The sequence below is a fragment of the Larus michahellis genome, chromosome 6 (genome assembly GCF_964199755.1).
Source record: "Larus michahellis chromosome 6, bLarMic1.1, whole genome shotgun sequence".
In the NCBI taxonomy this organism is placed as follows: Eukaryota; Metazoa; Chordata; class Aves; order Charadriiformes; family Laridae; genus Larus; species Larus michahellis.
In genome coordinates this window covers 69,382,119-69,402,285 of record NC_133901.1, presented here as the reverse complement: position 1 = coordinate 69,402,285, position 20,167 = coordinate 69,382,119, and the positions used below count along the sequence as shown (strand labels likewise).

At 44.3% G+C, this 20,167-nt stretch overlaps 1 protein-coding gene across 1 annotated transcript in view; it reads left to right on the top strand.

Moving 5' to 3' along the window:
- The first annotated feature begins 1,593 nt into the window (after positions 1-1,593).
- Positions 1,594-20,167, top strand: part of CHST15 (carbohydrate sulfotransferase 15) — a 54,874-nt gene continuing 36,300 nt past the window's right edge. The window contains exon 1 of the mRNA XM_074591337.1: positions 1,594-1,772. The gene's annotated coding sequence lies outside the window, so the exon portion shown is untranslated. The remainder of the gene's footprint in view (positions 1,773-20,167) is intronic.

The following is a 20,167-nucleotide window of genomic DNA, read 5'->3' as shown; positions in this document are numbered from 1 at the left end:
TATGACTGTTCTTTTTCTGACTATCATTGCTCACGGTAACACAATTAATTCTTGGACAGTGATTTATTATGCCATAAAATTTTGTATTTTCCCTCCCCGTCTCACCAGGTAATGTTGAAGATAGTTTGTAAATGTCCATGAGATGGGCAGACACAACCCTGGAAGGTTGAGTGTGGATACGGCCATCAAGGTATTTACTCCAGCTGACGGTTGGTGAGGAATAGCGTGAACAGAGACTTCCCCAGGGAACAAAGATCTTGTTTTCATGACAGCTTCTTTGATTTTTTTTTTTTTTTTTTAAAACACACAAAAAGGAAGGGAGTATAATTATGCAGAAATCTGGCTAAGCATAACTGCTATTCAGAGCATCCCAGGAGGCCTAAAAATGCCTTGGAGGGCAGCATATTTAACCCAGACCAGAAACACCGAATATGGGTGAATATTGTATAAATCACAGGTTTCACCTAGTGATTTAGTCAGGTGTTTTATTCTGTGAGATTTTTTTAGCGAAGAACTAGGTGAGAATCAGATGTGACCTGAACAGAGATACATACGGTGTGCTGTAGGAAACATGGGGTTTTTTAAGTCAATCTCTTAGTTATTTATATACGGTCTTGCAGGTGTATAATCACCCCTTTGAAATTCCTGAACTGTTTGGCTCCCAATCACAGCTGTGTAATTTGGAAGCTTCTGGTTTGCATTTTACTATTAAGTTACATATGGTTTCACTTCAAAACAGATTCCCACAGACTTGTGTAAGTTTCAGATGCTTCTGAAAGTTATAACCAACGATGGACTTGATAATGAAAGGAAATACTAAAATACAGCATTCACTGCTCTTTCACATTTAGCTCATGCTTCTTAGCCTCAACTTCTTAGAAATAACATTGCTGAATATTAAACATGCGGGTTTAAGCCCGACAGCGGGTTCACTTTGCGTTAGGAGGGAAATATGAAGATCTTTCCTCCTCCAGTGTGCTCACACAAGCCTCGGCCAGCCGCAGACACTCACAGCTGCGCAACAACTTCCGATACCACCAGCTTTGCGAGCGTTGCATCAAACCTCCGTGTGAAACGGCGTGTGCTGCATCGCAGAAGGCACGTGTGTACATCACACGGACGACTTAATAAGCAGACTATACATTTACATGTCTATATATTTATGTATGCATGGTAGGATCCTCTTGGCTGAGTGAACCTTGCATTTATTGAGTTGAGGGTTTTGGCATCCTAGCCTGTGTTCATGCCAATTTCAAAACCGGACCACGGCAGTAGGTGCTGCATGTGCTCTGCCAGGCGCCCGGCGTGAAAGTCTGACTTGCTCAAGCCAGGGAGACCCGGCAGCCGATGAGCAAACGTGTCTCCCCGGCTCCCCCCACGATTTGGGATGCTGGTTCCTTGGGACGGCTCGTATTTCCCATAGGATCGCCCAGGAGAGGCCCATCTCTATCCCAAAAGCTTCCCAACCAGCTGGTGCTGCCGGGACCGGCGAGCCGCGGGGGCGATGCCCGCCGGGACCCTCCCCCCCCGGGGATGAAGCGGGGGGGACGAGGGGGGGACGGACCGTTGGGGACCCCCCCGCCCCCGCCGAGCCGGCGGGGCCGAGCCGAGCGGCAGCACGCCGCCTCCCGGGCTGCGCAGCGCGGCCGGGGCTGCTCCCTCCCTCTTCTTCCTCCTCCTCCTCCTCCTCCTCCTCCCCCCCGCAGGGCAGAGCCGGCGGAGGCGGCGGATGGGAGGACGAGCGGGCGCGGAGCGGGACGGAGCCGGCGGAGGTAGGTGCGCTGGGGGGGTGTGTGTGTGTGTGCGGGGGGGTGATGATGAGGATGGGGTTGGGGGCTCCCCGGGCCGCGGCACCCCAAGTTTGGAGGCGGCGGGACTTTGCGGGAAGTTGGGCGACCGGCTCGGCGCGGCTGGGCTCCCGGTACGGCGGAGCGGAGCCCCGGGGCGGCGCGGGGCGGGGGGTCGGCCCCGGGAACGCCGTGCTCCCGCCGGGCTCCGGAGGTGCGGAAACCCCCTGCGGCTGCCACCCCCGCCTCCTCCATCCGCCGTACTCCAGGCGTAAAGCCTGGCCGTGCCTCCCCAGCAAAGCGCGGCGGGGACGGGAGTGTGTCCCCCCCCCCGGCTCGGCGGGTGGGTCCTCGGGGCGTCCCCGGGGGGAGCATCCCCCGGTGCTCGGCAGCGGGGTGAGCGGAGAGGGGTGGGGGGGACACAGGGCTTTGAAACGTGCCCCTGAACAGGTTAGTAGCTGCGGGGAGGAGGGAATGATGACAAAGATGACAAAGATAATGCCATTTGCTGTCATCTGCGCTGGGCAGGTCCTGCCGCCAGCCGGGGAGCCGCGCAGGGGCTGCTTTCACGGGGGTTTGGGAGAGAAGGCACTTGGAAAGGGGCTTTCTCCCATTTCATTCCGGCAGCGCATCCTACCTAGGATGGAGCCGTGGATGGATGTTGCCATTCACTGATGCATATTTTTAGGTGAAGAGGGGTATTTCTTAAAGGCAAGCTGTTGGCTGTTAAAAATAGCTTCATGGCATGCTTTTGCTGAGAATGCAGTCAAGGTTCAGTGACGGGTTATTATGGTTAGCGTCTGTTAAGCAACAATTCACCAGCTGAACTTTGGTGGTGTCATATATGTTTGGTTTTGATGTGTTTTTTTTTTTCTTGTGCTGCTTCATTGTAATACTACAGCCGTGCTCTGCAGTGAATTGACTTTCTCAGACGCTGCTACGTTTGTAGGTTAATAGGATGGATGATAGTATTTCTAGGATGGTGCATCTAAACATCTACTGAACTTTCAGATATGGAAATGTGTTTATATTTAATTTTTTTTATTCTGTGGTTCTGTGGCCTAAAGTTCTCTTCATGTGCTTGCATATGTCATTAGAATGGTTTCACTTCTTGGATTGTTAGCCAGACAAAAAAAATCACTATCGACTCCCGTCGAACAAACACGTGCCTTTTGTATTTTGTGCCTAAAAAAGGACAAGCAGTCAGCTGAGCAGATTACAGATTAAAACTCAAAGCTTGCTGGACCTGTTCGTGAAGAGTAAATATTTTTCAGGTTTGCCTGAAAATCATAAGCGCTCGTTTGTGTAAGCAAACGCCTAATTGAACAGCACCGGGCTTGATGCTAAGTGGGGACTACTTGATCTCTGGCAAAAAGGGAAATTTCCATCAATAAGAGGTCACAACATATACATGAGCTGTACGTACGTATTTATATCTATGCTATTTATATACATTGATATATGTACAGACACACATATACATATACACTCACTTATAAACAGTAAATACTGATGGAATAATGTTGTCTTGAAGCGTTTTTTTGTCTGTGATTCAAATGTTGTCACACATCTCTTGCCCTGAGAGCTTCTCTGCTGCTGCTGGTGCCATTTCACTCTTGGGCATTGAGTCAAAGGATTCATCTGGCTCTTCACACGCCAAAAAAAAGAAAATCAATCTGAATGCAGAAAAGAGGAAACCACTTGCATGAAGATTTAGTAGTGAAACTACCTTTTTTTTTTTTTTTTTTTTTTAAATGGCACTTAGATCCCACGTAAGTGTAGTCACGGTGCCGTTCAGAAATCAATAACAAAATAGTTTTTATGGTTTGGATTTTGTAATAGGAGGACTAATCTCAAACTCAGAGTGTTTTATTTGGTGGTTTGTCACGGGAGCATGATGAAACAGTGGAGATTTACGTGACAAAACACAATTCCGCTAATGCAATGGAAGACAGTAATGGATTTTATCTTACTGCTAAACTAAAAGTAGATATCTGGAAACTGTATAAATGAGAAGGTTGAAGCAGACTCTCGTATTCGGATTATTTCACGTTGAAGTTACGTAATCCACTGGCAGCATTAGCGAGGATGGGATTAGGTACCCATAATCATAGAGATGCCAATAAGATACCGCTTGTATTTTAACGTTTTCGTAAGCAACCTGTGGCTGGAGCTCTATGAGAACCAGGACTTTCAGTGGGCAAAGATTATGTTTGTAGCCCAGGTCATTTCAGTGTTACCGCGCGTGTTTTTAAAGGCGGGCTGTGCCCCAATACTAAAGTATCTCTCAAAGTACTTGTTTATATTTAAGGTCAATTTGTTAGGTGGATGACAGCAAACTCATCCAAAGTCCATGAGGTATTGCTAGCCGTGATACTACAGTAAGGATTTATCAAATTCCTCTGCCGATTTTCCTATGCTGAGCGCTTCCTCCTGTGTTCATGGGAGCAAAATTTTAAGGAGTTGTGACTCAGCGTTGTGTTACCATTACGTTCCGTGTTTTGAACGTTGTTCGACATACCTTCTGTAGAGATAAGCCAGCAGCAGTGGCCTGATCTTGCCTAAATGACATATTGATTTAGGAAGTGAGAGCATCCAACTGTGTTTCTCTTTCGGTACAGATACATCACTCAGGTGAGGAGAGACATGCCTTACTTAAACGGTTGCTGATATACTCCCTCCCCCTCCCAAGCCTTAATTACCCTTACAGTTACTGTATCCTTAAAGGCTGTATATCCCTCAATGAGAAACTCTGTGGAAATGTGCTATTAAATCATTCAGTGCTACTCTGGGTACCCCGGTGACGCGCATCACCCAGTTTCCAACATCCTATAGAGTTTGCAGGAGCTGTGCCCCGGTTTGAGCCGGGCTCCTTAATTGCTGTCTTCAGGCTTCAATTCCTCCCTTAACCCACCCATTTTCCTCCCTAAACCCACCTGTTTTCCTCCCTGCCTCGCACAACGAGGGGTAACTCTGAATTCCCACCCTACTGCTTGGCTGGAGTTATGTTGCTCAGCTGGAAGAATCCAAAGTGCTGTTGGAAAAAGAAGGTAGATTTCCAGTAAGAGAGCTTTTTTTCACTGCTCTCCCCCACAAATTAGTGTTTTTTTATTTATTTATGTGTTTTAGTGAAGTGCACTGTTTTCCTTACTGACGAAGTGCGGTGCCAGATTTGGAGTCTAAATACAGCTATTCACGCGAGGGGAAGGGATCTGTAAGGTTCTACAAGTTCTTATCTCAAAGTAGCCTGAATTACACCGATCTCCCCACTTACACTGCAATTCCACTAAAATTAGCTAATTACGTATAGCACTGTTGACCCATTCCCTTAAAAACACGTAGGGCTGTCCATGTATCTAACAGAAAGCGTGTTGTACAGTCACACTGTCTGTCCCTACGACCTTCTCATTTGTGTTTCCTGGGCTGAAAGACATGATTACAATTCCGTCCTGGTTAATTGCTTTGGTTTTTACATGCGAGGGAGACGGGAAAGCTACCGCGGAGCTGGAGTGCGGCAGGCGCCTTGCAATGGGAGCTCTGTAATCCTTTGATTACACAGCTGTGCCTGACATGCCACTAAACAGCACTTTAGGGGCAAGCAGTTAATGTAGCTTTGCCATGGAATATTTATTAATTTATGTTACACCTGGTTTCCAGCAGCTGTTGAACATGGCCGGTAAGCACTAGTTTTAAGGAGCGTGGCATCCTGTAGAAGGAGGAGATAGCCAGGTGATGTGCCTGATACCTAGTGAGAAGGAACAAAGGAAAACGATGTCCACTTGTGTGCCGGACGCTGATGGCAATGACAAGGCAGCGGTGGTGGTGAGAGACCAGATGTCATGATGAGTGTGAGTAGGACTGAGTGGTCCATGGCAGGCTCTGTCCCAATGCTCTACCTCTGTCCCCCTCTGGTAGCACACCAGAGGTCATGGACTCGCCAACCCCAACCCATTGCCCTGCCTCTTCCCATTCCCAGATCCAGCTTCTTAAAATTCCCGCAATAGTTTCACAGAATCACAGACTGGCAGGGGTTGGAAGAGACCTCTGGAGATCATCTAGTCCAACTCCCTGCCAGAGCAGGGTCACCCAGAGCAGGTGGCACAGGAACGCGTCCAGGCGGGTTTGGAATGTCTCCAGAGACGGAGACTCCACCACCTCTCTGGGCAGCCTGTGCCAGGGCTCTGCCACCCTCACAGGAAAGAAGTTCCTCCTCATGTTGAGTTGGAATTTCCTGTGTTCCAGTTCGCGCCTGTTGCCCCTTTTCCTGTCACCAGGCACCAGTGAGAAGAGTCTGGGCCCATCCTCTTGACACCTGCCCTGTAGATATTGATGAGCATTGATGAGATCCCCTCTCAGTCTTCTCCAGGCTGAAACGCGTGTTTTCCAAACCTCTACAGTAGCAAGCCTGCTGCTTTCCCTATGAACTTGCCAGAAATGAGGTAGTACGTGTAAGCTAACCCAGCTCCAGAAACATTTGTGGAGCTCGTGGTGCAGGAAACCTTCCTCCCTTGGTTTGCAGAGAGCAGCGAAAGCCCCTGCAGCATCAAGGATGGCGGAAGCCACTTGGCTGCCAAGGTGCTGCCTTCTGCGCGATGGGCTTCCTTTGAAATGAACGCAGTCGTGTGAAGAAACGTGGTGATGGAGAGATAGGGAGGAGACACAGGCCTTTATTCTTTTATATACCAAGCACTACTAAATACACACTTTTTATTCTAAAACTTAATGGGCCGTCATTTGGACTCATCAAATATGCCCACCGCTTTATAAATAGCCACGTTTTTTTAATGCCAGCTCTGTATCTAAGGTAGGTCGTTCCTCACTGTACAAGGTGCAGATCTGTACCTAAATAGCAAAATACTAAAACTGACATTTTTCATTTGCTTCACGCCTTCCAGTAGGGAAAAATATGTTTCACAAGGAGATATTTTTCCTGTAAAAAAAACTTGATGTTCAGTGTGGGTGAATGTACCCTGCTATCTTACCATAAAATTAGAAAAACTGATGAGATTGAAAAAGACTTTTGTATTATTTTTTTTTTTTTTTTTTTTTGCATATATTGGTGCGTGGCTTAAATCTGCCAAGTTTAAGTTAGACCTGGTGACTTCTCAGGATTGCGTGGAATATAGGGAAGGACATTTCTCTCAAAGACCAGCAGTGATTGTGTTACAGGGGAGTTTTAACTGGGAAGAACTGGGAGATGAAACAAAAAGAGTGGAGAGAAAATGTGAAGTTCAAGGAGGTAGGGAGAAAAGAAGACAAGACTCCTTTGAAAAAATGCAAACTTCTGTAAGATACATAGGAAAAATAATGAAGATTTATCTGCAATGTGTACTTAGGGGATGGAAGAAGCCCGGTAGATGGTAGTGATGAGAGAGTGCCGTGAAAGCGGGCAGCACGTTAGACGTGAGCTTGCAATATCGGATGGTTTCAGGTGATTGAAGATGAAAATGTCCTTATGTGCTCCACGTGCCCAGTTAAAGTTCAGGTCTTGGAGCAGGATGGGGGGAAAAAAAGCACTTAATGAAAGTGCTTTAGATCTGGCACCAAGTTAGTAGTGAGATACCAACAAATAGGAGAGACCTCAGGAAAAAAAGTAACAGAAATCAGGATTCGTGAAGGTTTTGCACGTGATTTGAAGAAAATATAAGAGCCCCGTGCTAAACTTGCTGTGCCTAAGCTAGGATATAATGGCCTGTGAGTGCCAGAATGTATTAATCCGAAGCAGGAGAAGGACTCTGACTGGTGCAGCCAGGAGGTTTGACTGTGTAAAGCTAGAAATGGGAGGAAATGGAGAAGGGTAGTTTAATAGATTATTAGGAGTGTGTATCACCTAATGAGATGGGCTTGCCTGCAGGGCCAGCTCTTCACAGGGGAGCTTCATCTCCTGAAAAACCCTTTACCAGGTCTTAAAAACACTTTTTTTGCAAGTCCATCAAACGCCTTATCTAATATTCCTCCCCAGCCTCTTTGATTTTGGCTACTTGTTAGTTGAGAAATTTATCTTCCGACCGAGCTATGTAGATATGAAATAGATAATGTTAAATAGATATTGTTAATGTTGAATAAGTGAAATGGATAATGAATGTGAAATTTCTAGGCTCCTCAAGGAATGCTCTGAAAGCTCAGCTTTTCATAGATCTATTTCACCATGTTAGGCCAGCGGTCGTGGTCCTCTTCTGTCTCCAGTCGCCGGTTAGTGCGTTTGTAGAGCGGCTGCTCTACAGCTCATCCTTCTGGTTTGGTTGCTGAAGCCGGAGGAAATTTCCTGGGGCCGTTTCTGGGAGGGCTCTTGGATGCCGCCTTGTTGGCGTGGAAGAGGAGCAGGTTGCACGTGGACATCGGGTGTCGAGCCCATGTCCCAGCTGATGCCAGTTCGGGTCCCTGAAGGAAGATGGGTTCATGCTGTGAGGTTGTGCTTCAGGATCAGGGACTCTTCGCTTGTTTTGTGGCTCCCTGGAGCTCTAGCCTGGGATAACCCTGTGATATCTGGGCTGTAACTGCCTCTATTGCAAGTGCAGAGGTCAGATAAAAAGCTTGGGTAGAAACACTGCTGTGCGTTAAAGGCTACCCCTAGAAATTACAAGACGAGATACAGTGGTGGTCTCTTCATTTTAAAAAAGACAAAAACGCGTTCTTGAGCACTTCAGCGTCGAGTATTACAGCTTTACGCCCTGAGGAACTCATCGGAGCCATTCATAAGGTAAATAATTTAGATGAAAAATTTCATAAATTATAGAGCTATGAAAACAGTATCTCAGGTTGAGGATTAACTTGCCTGAGGAACAGACAAGGATAAATCAGAATGAAACCACTATCGCTCTTGACATTTAGTATTAGAATTACTTTGCAAAGCTATTTATACCAGCTTTAAAACAGTTTCAACAAGAAATGAGATGTGAGAGGTGAACAGAAGGGAACGGGAGAACCTAAGCTCATTCCTCTCGTTGTAGGAAAGAGCAAAGATTCATTTGTCTAACATCAGGCTATTTTAAGTACTGAAGGGTTTAACTCTTCAGAGAAGATTTTTGAATATCGCTAAGGAGATCAGCAAAATTAAAAATACACGGCATAGTAAAATAGATTATGTATTGGTATCCATGGAAATCCCACGTGGATTTCTCTTGCATTAGGGTAGATCAAGAGTAACTCGGCTCTTGGTTCTCACTGGTGTAAGGGGGGACCAGAATCTGGCTCCTCCGAATTGTGGGCACTGGAAATATTTCCCAGTTGTTTTGGAGAAGTTCGGAGCCCTCTGCTCGGCGGCGTGTGCGGCTGCGGTGGTGGGGCCGGTACACCTGAGCAGCGGTCTGCTGCGCTCCACGGTGAGTAGCTTTTAGCTGAGCCCCCCACTACTTTATTTTTTTTTTTTAATAAATTAGATTTCAGTAACTCTTTGGGTAAAATATCCTTCTTAGATGGCTTCAAATCACCTGCTGCTTATTTCTGCATTACAGCCTTAAAAACTGAGTGTTCTTCTTAGTTTGATACCAGAGTTGCAATAACTCATTTTGGTGCAATACAAGGGAATGCATGAAAAGCTTCTGCTGAGTTTTGATGGCTTTTTGTCTGTTAATGGTACCCATTAAGTGGGCATAGTGTAGCAATCTATTCAGTTTTCCAGTTTTTTTTTTTATCTTGCTATTCTAGTACGTTGGGTAATAAATGAAAAAAAAAAACAAAACCCCAAAAAACCCCAACAACCCAAACCCATTAAAAATGTACTGCGAAAATACAGGTAAGTGTGTAAATATCATCAGTGATTTTTGTTGGACTTTAACAATTCCTAGATTTTCAATATTAGAAAATGAACTGAAACTTTATGACACGGTATATTTCTGCATCATAAATACTTGCCTCTTACTGAAACAGGAATATCCCAGCCACAATCCCTAAAAATTTTACACTGCAGTATTTTAATAACCTTTTTGTGTATTTTTAAAGATAACAAATAATTCTGGAAGAGCCAATATCGTTAAGTTGCATTTAACAAAAAACCTGAGGGTTTCAAATGAGGTAATATAAATGCTGTGCTCATTCCAAACAGCAATTCTTGGGATGAACCTCAGGCTTCATTAAAGTCAATGAAACGTCTTCCTGCTGACTTCAGCATGCCAGGATTAAAAAAAAAAAAATAAAATAAAACAAAATTGAAATGGGATCTTAAAAAGTTTTCTTCTTGATGAGTGACTGGAGCCAAAGCCGTTCAGCTGTACTTTTCTATGCGTCTGTTCTTTACTTCAGCCAGAAGCGTTAAGGCGAAGGTAACGCCTGGTGGGGATGAGGGTGCGTGAAAAGGAAATAATATCTCTTTTTGAAATAGTATAGCAGTAATTGTGTCATCCCAGAGGTCCCCTTTTATTGGGACGCCACAGGTGTGTGCGCCCGTTTCAGTGCTAAGGGAAGCTGACGGTGCAGGTGGACGTTCCCGTTAAGGATGTTTAGGCCTTAAAAGTGATGGCAAGCCCCAAAATCTCACACCCTCATTTAAAGTATTGCATGACTGCGTTGTGTGGGTAGGAGTTTGGGCCGTCTTTTGCGCCAAGTGCAGCGTTCAGGCCTGGTTTTCGGGACATTTTTAGCTTTGTCCTTTTGACATCAAGGATTTTTTACGTAGCCGTTGAATAGGAGGAAGGAATTAATTTGATTTAGCGATGTCAAACTGAAGATGAAGTTCCTCCGAGCACACCCTTCAAAGAACGCTCAATGGCTCTGGATTTAGCCTGCCATCCGCTTTAGTTTTGCAGGGATATTTTTGAACTTCCTCTGCTGATAAATATTTAGACTCTGTTTATATTTCATCTGATTTCTGTTAGACAGTGCTTAGAGATTTTTCTTCCATAAATACTTATTACTGAAGAAATTGGCGTTACAAGCCTTGAAATTGCAGCGCTTAGCAATTTTGTAATTTCAACTGTAGCTGACTGACAGTATATTTATTAATTATCCCAGGGAGGCTTATAGCTTTCTAGGAGAGACCTTGATTTCTGGGCTGTGGGAGTGGGAAGGGGAGCTGTAATTGCTTTATGCCTGGGTTTATGCAGGTTTAGGTGCGGAAGGGCTTGGATGGGTTACACGTGACCGTCGCTGCGGATCAATAAGGTACGAAGAGCGGAAAGGCCGTTTCACGTTTGGAGAAGGCTGCTGCTAAGCTCAGAATGGGAATCACAGCTATTTCTTTTTCGTTTAAGTAAAGTCTAATGACAAACAGTTCAGAGAAAGCGGAGTTGATATTAATTACTTTGAGCATGTGACGGCGGATTTCCTTATTTCCTTTGCAAAATTCTGTGCAGCTTTTTTTTTTGTTTGTTTTGACAGCCTGGCTCTGTACGATTCTCACTGGTGTTGCCCAGCTAAATCTTAGCGCCGTTTTGCTATGCCTTGCTAGTTAATTCCTTTTTTGGAGTCATGGTTTTCCTGATGTGACTATGGCAATCCCACTTCAATTAGGCAACAGCAGTTGTCGCCATGCGTGGGGACCGGGATGCCAAGGAGTCTCACAAGTATCTGTGTCAAAATAAATAAATAAAACATCTAAGAAGCCTCGCTAAGAAGCAGCAAACTTAAAAATTGAACTGGTTAGCGGCATTGATATGAGTTACCTTATTATATTACAGCATATAGCCACCAGATGTCACTTATTTTGTGCACCACTCTGCTGCCGGGGAGAAATACACCCTTGAGATGTAAAAGAAATAGCAACTTGCTGTGAGTGGCTTTGTTTCTGTTTGCGTTCATAATTGGCAACCATCTCCCTTGATAAATATTTTCATCCTAAAATAGATTGTATGGACTTGTTTCTCACAGATAAGATAGAGTCGCATTTTTTATGAGCCTTAAAGGTCAGCAGTGACGTTTTGAAATTCAGACTTTAAGAAAATAATTAATAGGCTTACTAAGTTTTCAACAGGATGAAAGCACGTTTTAGGGGAAGGACAGTTTTATTATTATGAACTGCACTATCATTAGAGACACTTTAACCAGTGGCTTAAATACACGTTCGTCTTCAGCCAAGTTAAAAGCAGTGAGATGGGTCTTGAAGTCATGCAGGCCTGAGAGCGAGACGGAAGTACACGTAGAGAGGGGAAGGATCACTTCTAAAATTAGAAAATAGCATCCACGTCTAGAATGATGCAATTTGTCCTCAGGTCTTTAAGGCTTCAAAGAAAAGTGTAAATAAAGAGAGAGAGAGAGAGAGGGATATGTCTTTAAAGTGGAAAAGGAGCACTTGGTACCCAACGCAAAGCTCTTTTTCCCGACCCCAATGAAGATGAAGAGTATCAGTGAGCAGGATGAGACGACTAATTGCTCATCAGCGAGAGCGGGCAAAAGGCTTGTGATGTGGGTCGTGGCATTCAATGGTGTGTTTTTTTCCTCCCGTGACCAGAGATGCTCCACTGATAGGCGCAGACCCTCTTCCTGCTGCATCGTGGCGTAAGCCTTGTGCTCATTTATTCTTCGGTCCGTACCCAAAGGCAGCACTGTTAGAAAGGGGAAATTTAATTTTCTGGACTTGAAGCAGAAAGACTGAACATTGAGTGGTTTCCTGAGGGGTGATGATTAGTGGTAGGGTTTTGGGGGGGTTTTTTGGTTTGGGTTTTTTTTTCCCGGTGGTAGTACTGTAGTATGCTTTTATGTTTTAAATGTGTCTTCTACCTTGAATTTCAGTTTGTGATGGAGTCGTAGTCGCTCTGTGGATCTCATGCAGGGTGGAGGACGTAAATCCATCGCTCTGAGTGAACGATGTGGGAGTTGCTCTCGAAATTCTTTTCCCTTTGGGTCCTCAGGAGCAGCTTGCGTGAAAGGCTACCTACCTTCATTTTTCATCCGTGGTGACAAATGTGCTCTGGTGTGGCATTCACTAACTGCAGGCAGAGTATATGACACAGGCATTTTTTTCCCCCTTTTCTTCTATGCTTGAGCAAAAATAGAGGCGAGCAAAGCACTCCTTAACTAATAGAAATGGAGTGAATTAGTGTTTTAGCAGCTAGTATGAAACCAATTATATTAATGAGGGCTCCAGTGTTCTTTACTGAGAGTTGTCTATGAGACGGAGGGTTTCACTTCCTAGCTGCCCGTCTTGCACCATTGCTCCCGAAAATGCCACCTGCCAGCATTGGACCCACATAGTGCACCCTGCCGCTGTCGTGCGGCGGGGTCCTGGCGCGGCTCTAGGATGGGGAGTGCGATGGCAGCTTGGGAATGTTGGAAAAATTACTTTCCCTGTCTTTTGAACTGATGGAAAGACTGAAATTCCCTCCATTTAATGTGGTTACTGAGGGAAATTCAGATTCAATGCCGTCAGCCTTAGATGGTTTATTTCGAACTGGGTTGCCAGTGACTTTCTATTTTGTACAATAGATATCTGAATTTTGTTCAAAGTCCCCATGTGATGGGATTCTGGGTGGTGAGTTGGGAGATGTAGTTTTTTCTTGGACTTCTGCCTTTTTATGTCACGTGCCAGTAGGTCAGGTATGGCATAGTCGGTGTGATAGGCAACGCACGTCAGTACCCTGTCATTTTGTCATCCACAAACTGAAAAGCGCTCTGACATCTGCCACTGGGAGTTACTCCAAGAAAGTGAGTACTGTCCGTGCCCCAGGGGTCTGGTAGACATTCGCGTTAAGCAAACTCTGAGATACGTTTGAGTGGACTCTACCACCCCCCCGAATCTGCTGCGTATGGCATGAATGTTTGCAAGGAAACTGCTGCCTTTACCCATTTAATTAGTTTTTCAGACTGGACACAAGCTTCTATATGAAAAGATTAATGAAGTAATATATATGTTGCATTTAAATGTTCATATTTGCAGAATACATTTTGTCTGTTCCAGATCAGTTTTGCTGGCGTAGCGTAGCCCTGTACGAGTAACCTTTAGGAGGAAGAGTTAGAATAACTTCAAAGCCAAGTTTTCGCGTGTAAAGGAAGAAAAAAGCATATAATTGTAAGGTTTTATTCTGTTTTGCTTTTATTATCAAAGTCTAATTTATAACACTGGGCCGTGCAATAAAGAAACGGGCGTATATTATCAGCACAGAATTTATTTTTTCGCTTAATGAGAACAACTGAAATTTTCTAAGTTTATAGATTATTCTGAACTTCTGAAGTCATTTGCTTTGATTATAAATGTTTTGGATACTGAAGACATTTTTGAGGATTTAAACATGCAAGAAAGTTGTAAATTAAAGGAAATGATCAGTGGTGAGACTATAATTTCTCTTACACACCGAGGATGAATGGTTTTCTACTTTAATTTCTCCACATAGTGGTGAAGTAACTGCTATAAAAGCAGTGGGACTGACTCAGTTATTCACATGGTAGGTTTCGTTTTTGTCCACTAGAAAGAGTTTATCCCTTGGGGCCAAAGAGCCGATCCCTGGCCGCCTTCCCTGGTTAGAAGTTCTACTCCAGCTGTGGAAAGCGGGACCTGCTCTACTGAAGCACGTTGGAGATGCAGAAGGGGATTGTCATAGTCGAGATGCCAACCCTTGAAAGCATAAACAAAGAGATGGACTTGTAGAACAATTATGTTGACAAAGGGTGGAGGGTTGTCATGGGGAGAACACCCATGGTTAAAAAACCCAACCAAAACAACCAATTTGGCTGACAACCTCATTGCAATGAGCAACCTGGTCTAGTGGGAGGTGTCCCTCCCCATTGCAGGGCATTGGAACTAGTTGATCTTTAAGGTCCCTTCCAACCTATACCATTGTATGATTCTATGATTGCCCAGACTCATGGAGGCTCTCACATCAGGGTGACAAGGCTGCTGAATTGGTGTTGGAACTGTTTCTGTTGAAGCCAGGGCAAGCCAGAACTGGTAGGAGGAGGGCAGCTTTGCTCTTCTGGGACCTCCTCTGCATAGGACATAACGTAGGGTGGAGGGATCGCAGTGTCCAAAACTGCTCCTGCCGACTGCTAAGTCACATTCCTGAAGCTTTGATGGAAGATGTGGCATTTCTATTGCATGTTGCTCTCCTTAGATGTGGGCATGGAGTGATTTTTGTAGAAGACAATGACTGATACGGCTTTTTGTGGCAACTGCTGTGTTTTGTTGACAGCATTCTTGAGGGTGGAAAATGTTAAAGGAAACTGAGCATGAGCCAACTTCTACAGTGCCTTATTTCTGAAACCGTACAGCTCCTTTTGGTGACCACTACAAAAACAGGTGTAACTCAATAGCCTTATTGATAGAGCAGGTCAATATAGACCCGTTTTTCATGTTTCTCTGGATTCAAGGCACTAAAAGAACCATTGTCTCTGGAGCTGCACTTTGATGCATCAGTTGGACTGAGCTCTTCTGCTGACAAATACAGTGTGTTTCTACACCGTTACCTGCATATAATGTATGTATTTTTATTGATCATTGCTTTGTAGTGGCCGGGTCTCACTTTTGAGAAATGAACACCGCTTTCCTGGAGCACTTGTGTCATCACTTATTTGATAGGGTTTTTGGGGTTTACCGTGGTGTTATTATTTATATCATATAGTAGTGCTTAGAAACCATAAACGGGCTTGGAAGCCATCTCTTCCAGCCCTGAGGCACCCTAGTAAGCTTTTATTTCCGTGTAGTCCCTGCTGCAGACATATATTAAGGAATTTCTAGTTTATTTCCCATAAAAAATATCCCCTCCAAATGCATCTGTATGCTCTTGATGCCATCTTAGTCTCCTGCGTGTCTGAAAGCTTTGAATGCATTAACAGCCTAAACCAAGTTACTGCATTAATCTCAGGAAATCAAAGATTCATGTCTTTGACTCAAGGTAGAGTAAACACTATTGGCAACAGAGAAATTTAACAGATAGAAATGCATTTCAAAACTTGGGAGGTATTTTTGCTGGAGATGGTTTTTGGTTGGATATGTTAATTCTGCTGAAGTCAGAGTTTATAGGTCCTTGCAAAGTATGTTATGGGGTATATTTTGGAGATGTTTCTACTTCCCTGCAGAGTTCTATAATGTTTTTCTGCATTAGAATCTAAGCTTTTTGCGTTATCATCAGCAGTCATGCATCCGTTCTTGAAAAGTTGGCTGCCAGCTGCAGTTGATGGACTTTGCGTCACTTCGGATTCCTTCTGCGAATTGCTTCAGTAAATGGTTTATTTCAAGAAGTGGAACCTGAGCTCCAGAACTACTGTTGATCCGATTTCAGCTGGACGTCCTATGGCGACTGTGTGTCCTCTTCTATTTGTCTAGAACCAAATAGATCAACACGCAGTGCTGTTTAAAAATAAAACCTCATTTTACCTCCGGCTGTCCGCTTTTGAGCTTTTTTGCCCTGCAACCCTCAGGGACACGGGGATTTTTCATTGGGAGTGAGAGCTTTCTGGCTGGAGCAGAGCATTTAAGAGCAATTGTTCTCCCTTTCTCCTTAAAGCTGCGTCCTCTCGGCCATTTCAGGAGATGGTCTGTCCCAGAGAGCAAGTGAGAGGAGCATCCAGGCATCCCTGGGTTAGCACCCAAGAGGTGTTCAGGTAGGGATCAGTAAGGACCACCATATGAATTAGGTACTTGTGCCGTCTGGAAGCTCTAACAGTAGGCAGGATTTTCTTTTCTTTTTTTTTTTTTTTTTAAATTTCTCAATGCAAGGCCTTATAAAGTGAATTTTGACCTTCTCTTACAGTTTAAGCAGAGAGATAGTGGAAGGTTAGTTTGACGCAGTCTCCCTACAACAGAAATTAAATAATTAACATCTCCATCGTGGGGGGAAAAAAAAAAAAGTCTTTTAGAGAACTTGCCTCGGGTTGCCTCTGCACCGCAAATAAAGACCGTCTAGTTTGCTAGACTAAATGTTGCCTTTATCTTGCAGAAAATGTTGCAGAAGGGGCAGGGTGTGAGGGAGTGCGTGCCAAATTCTTGGTGCGTTCATCAGTACGCAGAGTTGGTTGGTTTGGGGTTGGTGTGGTTTTGGTGGGTTTTTTTTTTTTTTGGTGGTTGTTCTTTCCATGGAATTTCAGTAAAGAAAGTTCTGAGATTTTTATCTTGTTTGTTTACAATCTGCAGTCCAGCAAAGTGCAACGTGAAGCATGAAAAGGTATTTGTTGTTGTGTTCTTTCCAAGTGGAAAACAAATATACTGAAGCCAAACACGGGAGAAACCTGCAGGAACACACAGTCAAAGTCAAGGGAGTCAGCGAGTCCAGTGGCTGAGGAACAGATTTATCTTATTATTATGGATTTTACAGTATTTACTTACTGGCTCCCATACATAGCGTGGCTTTCTTCCTTTTTGTTATTACTGTTGTAAACGGGGGTCTTCATGCAGCCGCAAGATGACTGGGATAGAGTTTACCACGTTATGAAAATTGTATCGAGAGCTGTGATTATTTTTGAGAGGCTGGTGAAAGAAGGAAACACCTTCTCTTTCTTGTAATAGCGGAAATCAGTAAATGAAGGTAGTTGAATTCCTTTGAAGTGCGTGGTAGAAGTGGTGTTCTTTAGCTGTGATGATCTAAAGACAGAAGAGAGGATGATATTGAGCGTTTAATCCTTTAGGTTCCACATCAAGTATGTGCTCTGCCTCTAAAGCTATATGTCAGTAGCAACAGAAAACAGGGTAGTCATGCAGAAACCTCTTCAGAATGATGTTGTCTTCTAAGCTGGTTCATAAGAATTTGTTGCAGTTCTATGTAGTTAAAGAGCACGTGATACGGATGAGTGATGGAGTCTAACCCTTCGATGAAACGCTCTGAGTGGCAGTAGGAGGCTTTGGAAGTAAATGTTGCTTGACTTACGCAGAATCAACACTTTTCTATGACGCTGAAAGCAATATAATATATTATAACAGAAGGGTTTTTGCATAATGAGCTGTAGTCAGAAGTCACCGGCAGGAATCTTGTCCAGTGATACTGTGTTACTCTTACAGAGGTAACTAATTAGCAATTTCTTGAGAATACTTAGACCTTTTTGGGTATCTCCACTTGGGCTTTGAATCTACTTTACTTTGGAACAAGTGTGTAGTTTCTTGGTGCTTTAATGGGCTGAGATTTATCTGCTGTGTTGTTGCTTAAAGAATGAAAGTTGTTGAACATTTAGAAAAGTTGCTGCTAAGCTTGGAACACAGGTTTGGGTTTTTTTGGTTTTTTTTGTTTTTTTTTTTTTTTTTAAGTATTGCAACAAAGCCACAGTTGTGATTTGGCCTCAATGAATAGTTTTTGTTGACTAATTTTTTGTTTGAATTTGCAAGAAACTTTAATGACAGACTCTAATACTGAGTTTGTCTTTTCAGGATGCAGCTGTGTATGTTTCCTTTCACCCACTCAGCACTCGATGAAAGATGAAATGCCCTATTCATGAAAAAGTACTTACACAACACTTATGTACAGATGAGAAATGTTTTTCCATCCATTTTAATGTATGTCTCATGGAGAAGGTACCGTATATGAGTCACAACAAAAAAAACTGCAGATAACTGTGCTAAGATAGTAAAGTTTATGGAGAAAACGCACTTTGGAGGTGGAGCAAAATCCCTTCTCGGTCACTAAAAATCAAACGAGCAGCCGTTAGCATATACGTTGCTCTAGAACTGTCACAACAACATTGTCTTTAAAGCAACGTTAAGTATCACGTAGATTGATCCCCTTCAGAAAGACGGCTTATTTATGAAGCGTGAAGGTATATCAACTGAATTCTAGTAGATACCGTTTGGTTGCGTTATTGCATGCAAAAACATTTTACCACACCATGAGATAGGCAGGCACTGAAGGCATTACGTTATGCACGTTCTATTTATTCCATAGAATGTTATGCATCCCTCAAAACCAGCCTTAAATTAGCAGCTGATCTCTCACAACCCACAAGATTTAGCAATCCGTACTGTATGCCACTTGCAAAGCGGCAGTGAGTATTAGATTTCAGACGGTGGAAAGAATATGTTTCTCACTTTAAATCAACTTGAGGTAGCAGCTGCTAAAATCAAGTAAAATCAAATGTGTAAAAAGGACAAGATGGTAATCAGAGTAACATAACTGTGAATGCCCACTGTTTTGCAGCCTGCCGAGGCTGAAAATGCTTGGCAGGACCGTTGGAAATATTCTCAGAACATTTTTCTCCCACGTGCTGGTTCTCGACCAGTAATCAATGCAAGAGACAAAGACCCGGGCTTAAAATAAATCTTCAGCACTGAAAGATCGCTTCCTGCAAACTCAACTCTGCTACACCAGCTCTCCATCTCTGCCTCAAATGAGCGTCAGCTGGCACGCCGAATGTGAAAATTTGTTTTTCTTTAGCACAAGGAGGCTTTGGTGTTCATCTCACCTAGCCTTAAAGGCATGGATGGCTGGAGCCCCTCTGCTGTGAGGACAGGCTGAGAGAGCTGGGGGGGTTCAGCCTGGAGAAGAGAAGGCTCCGGGGAGACCTTAGAGCCCCTTCCAGTGCCTAAAGGGGCTCCAGGAAAGCTGGGGAGGGACTCTGGAGCAGGGAGTGGAATGATAGGATGAGGGGTAACAGTTTTGAACTGAAAGAGGGGAGACTGAGATGAGATCTGAGGAAGGAATCCTTTCCTGTGAGGGCGGTGAGCCCCTGGCCCAGGAGCCCCTGGCCCAGGTTGCCCAGAGAAGCTGTGGCTGCCCCATCCCTGGAGGGGTTCAAGGCCAGGCTGGATGGGGCTTCGAGCAGCCTGGTCTGGTGGGAGGTGTCCCTGCCCAGGGCAGGGAGGTGGAACGAGATGATCTTTGAGGTCCCTTCCAACCTGAACCATTCTATGATTCTATGCCTAAATCCGAGGCAATCACTCGAACCTCACGTTGTAGCTGACATGGAGAAATTGGCTGTCCAGAGCAGCTTCCCCACGTTCAGATACGGTGATGAAAATGAGCGTGCTGTCCTCATCAAACCAAGCTTTGCATGAAGGGAAAACCCCGTATCTCTATTGAGCAAGTCGCTCCAGAAGAGCTGTTTGAGTACAGTACAGCGATATCTGTCCAGAGACTCGAACGATGAAGCAGACTTGGAAGCCTGAAAGTGAAGCAGGACGGGCAGCTGTCAGGAGGAGATGCACAACACAAAAATAGCCTGCATTTGATAAGTGAACTCTGTCAATACTAGACTGATTCTTTGCCTCTGGAGTTTTCTGGAAGTAAGTACTTATTTATTTTTGATTACAGCCTGACTGCAGGGCGTGCGGGCGCCGTATTTAGATATGATATTTTTTCCCACCTGCCGGCCCCCAAACCCCCTGGATTTATTTGTTAAAAATACCTGGAGTGGAAGAGCTTCATAACAGACTCAGCCTTCACGCTTCGTGTTTCTCTGTTAGTATTTATAAGAGGAATTTGGCTGATTTGTGGGATGATAGTGTGATTTATTCCTCGAAAGAGCGCGTAGGTAAGAATTTCTGTTATTGTAAAGTAATGTGATACCCTGTGTTGGGAACGGAACTTCAGCGG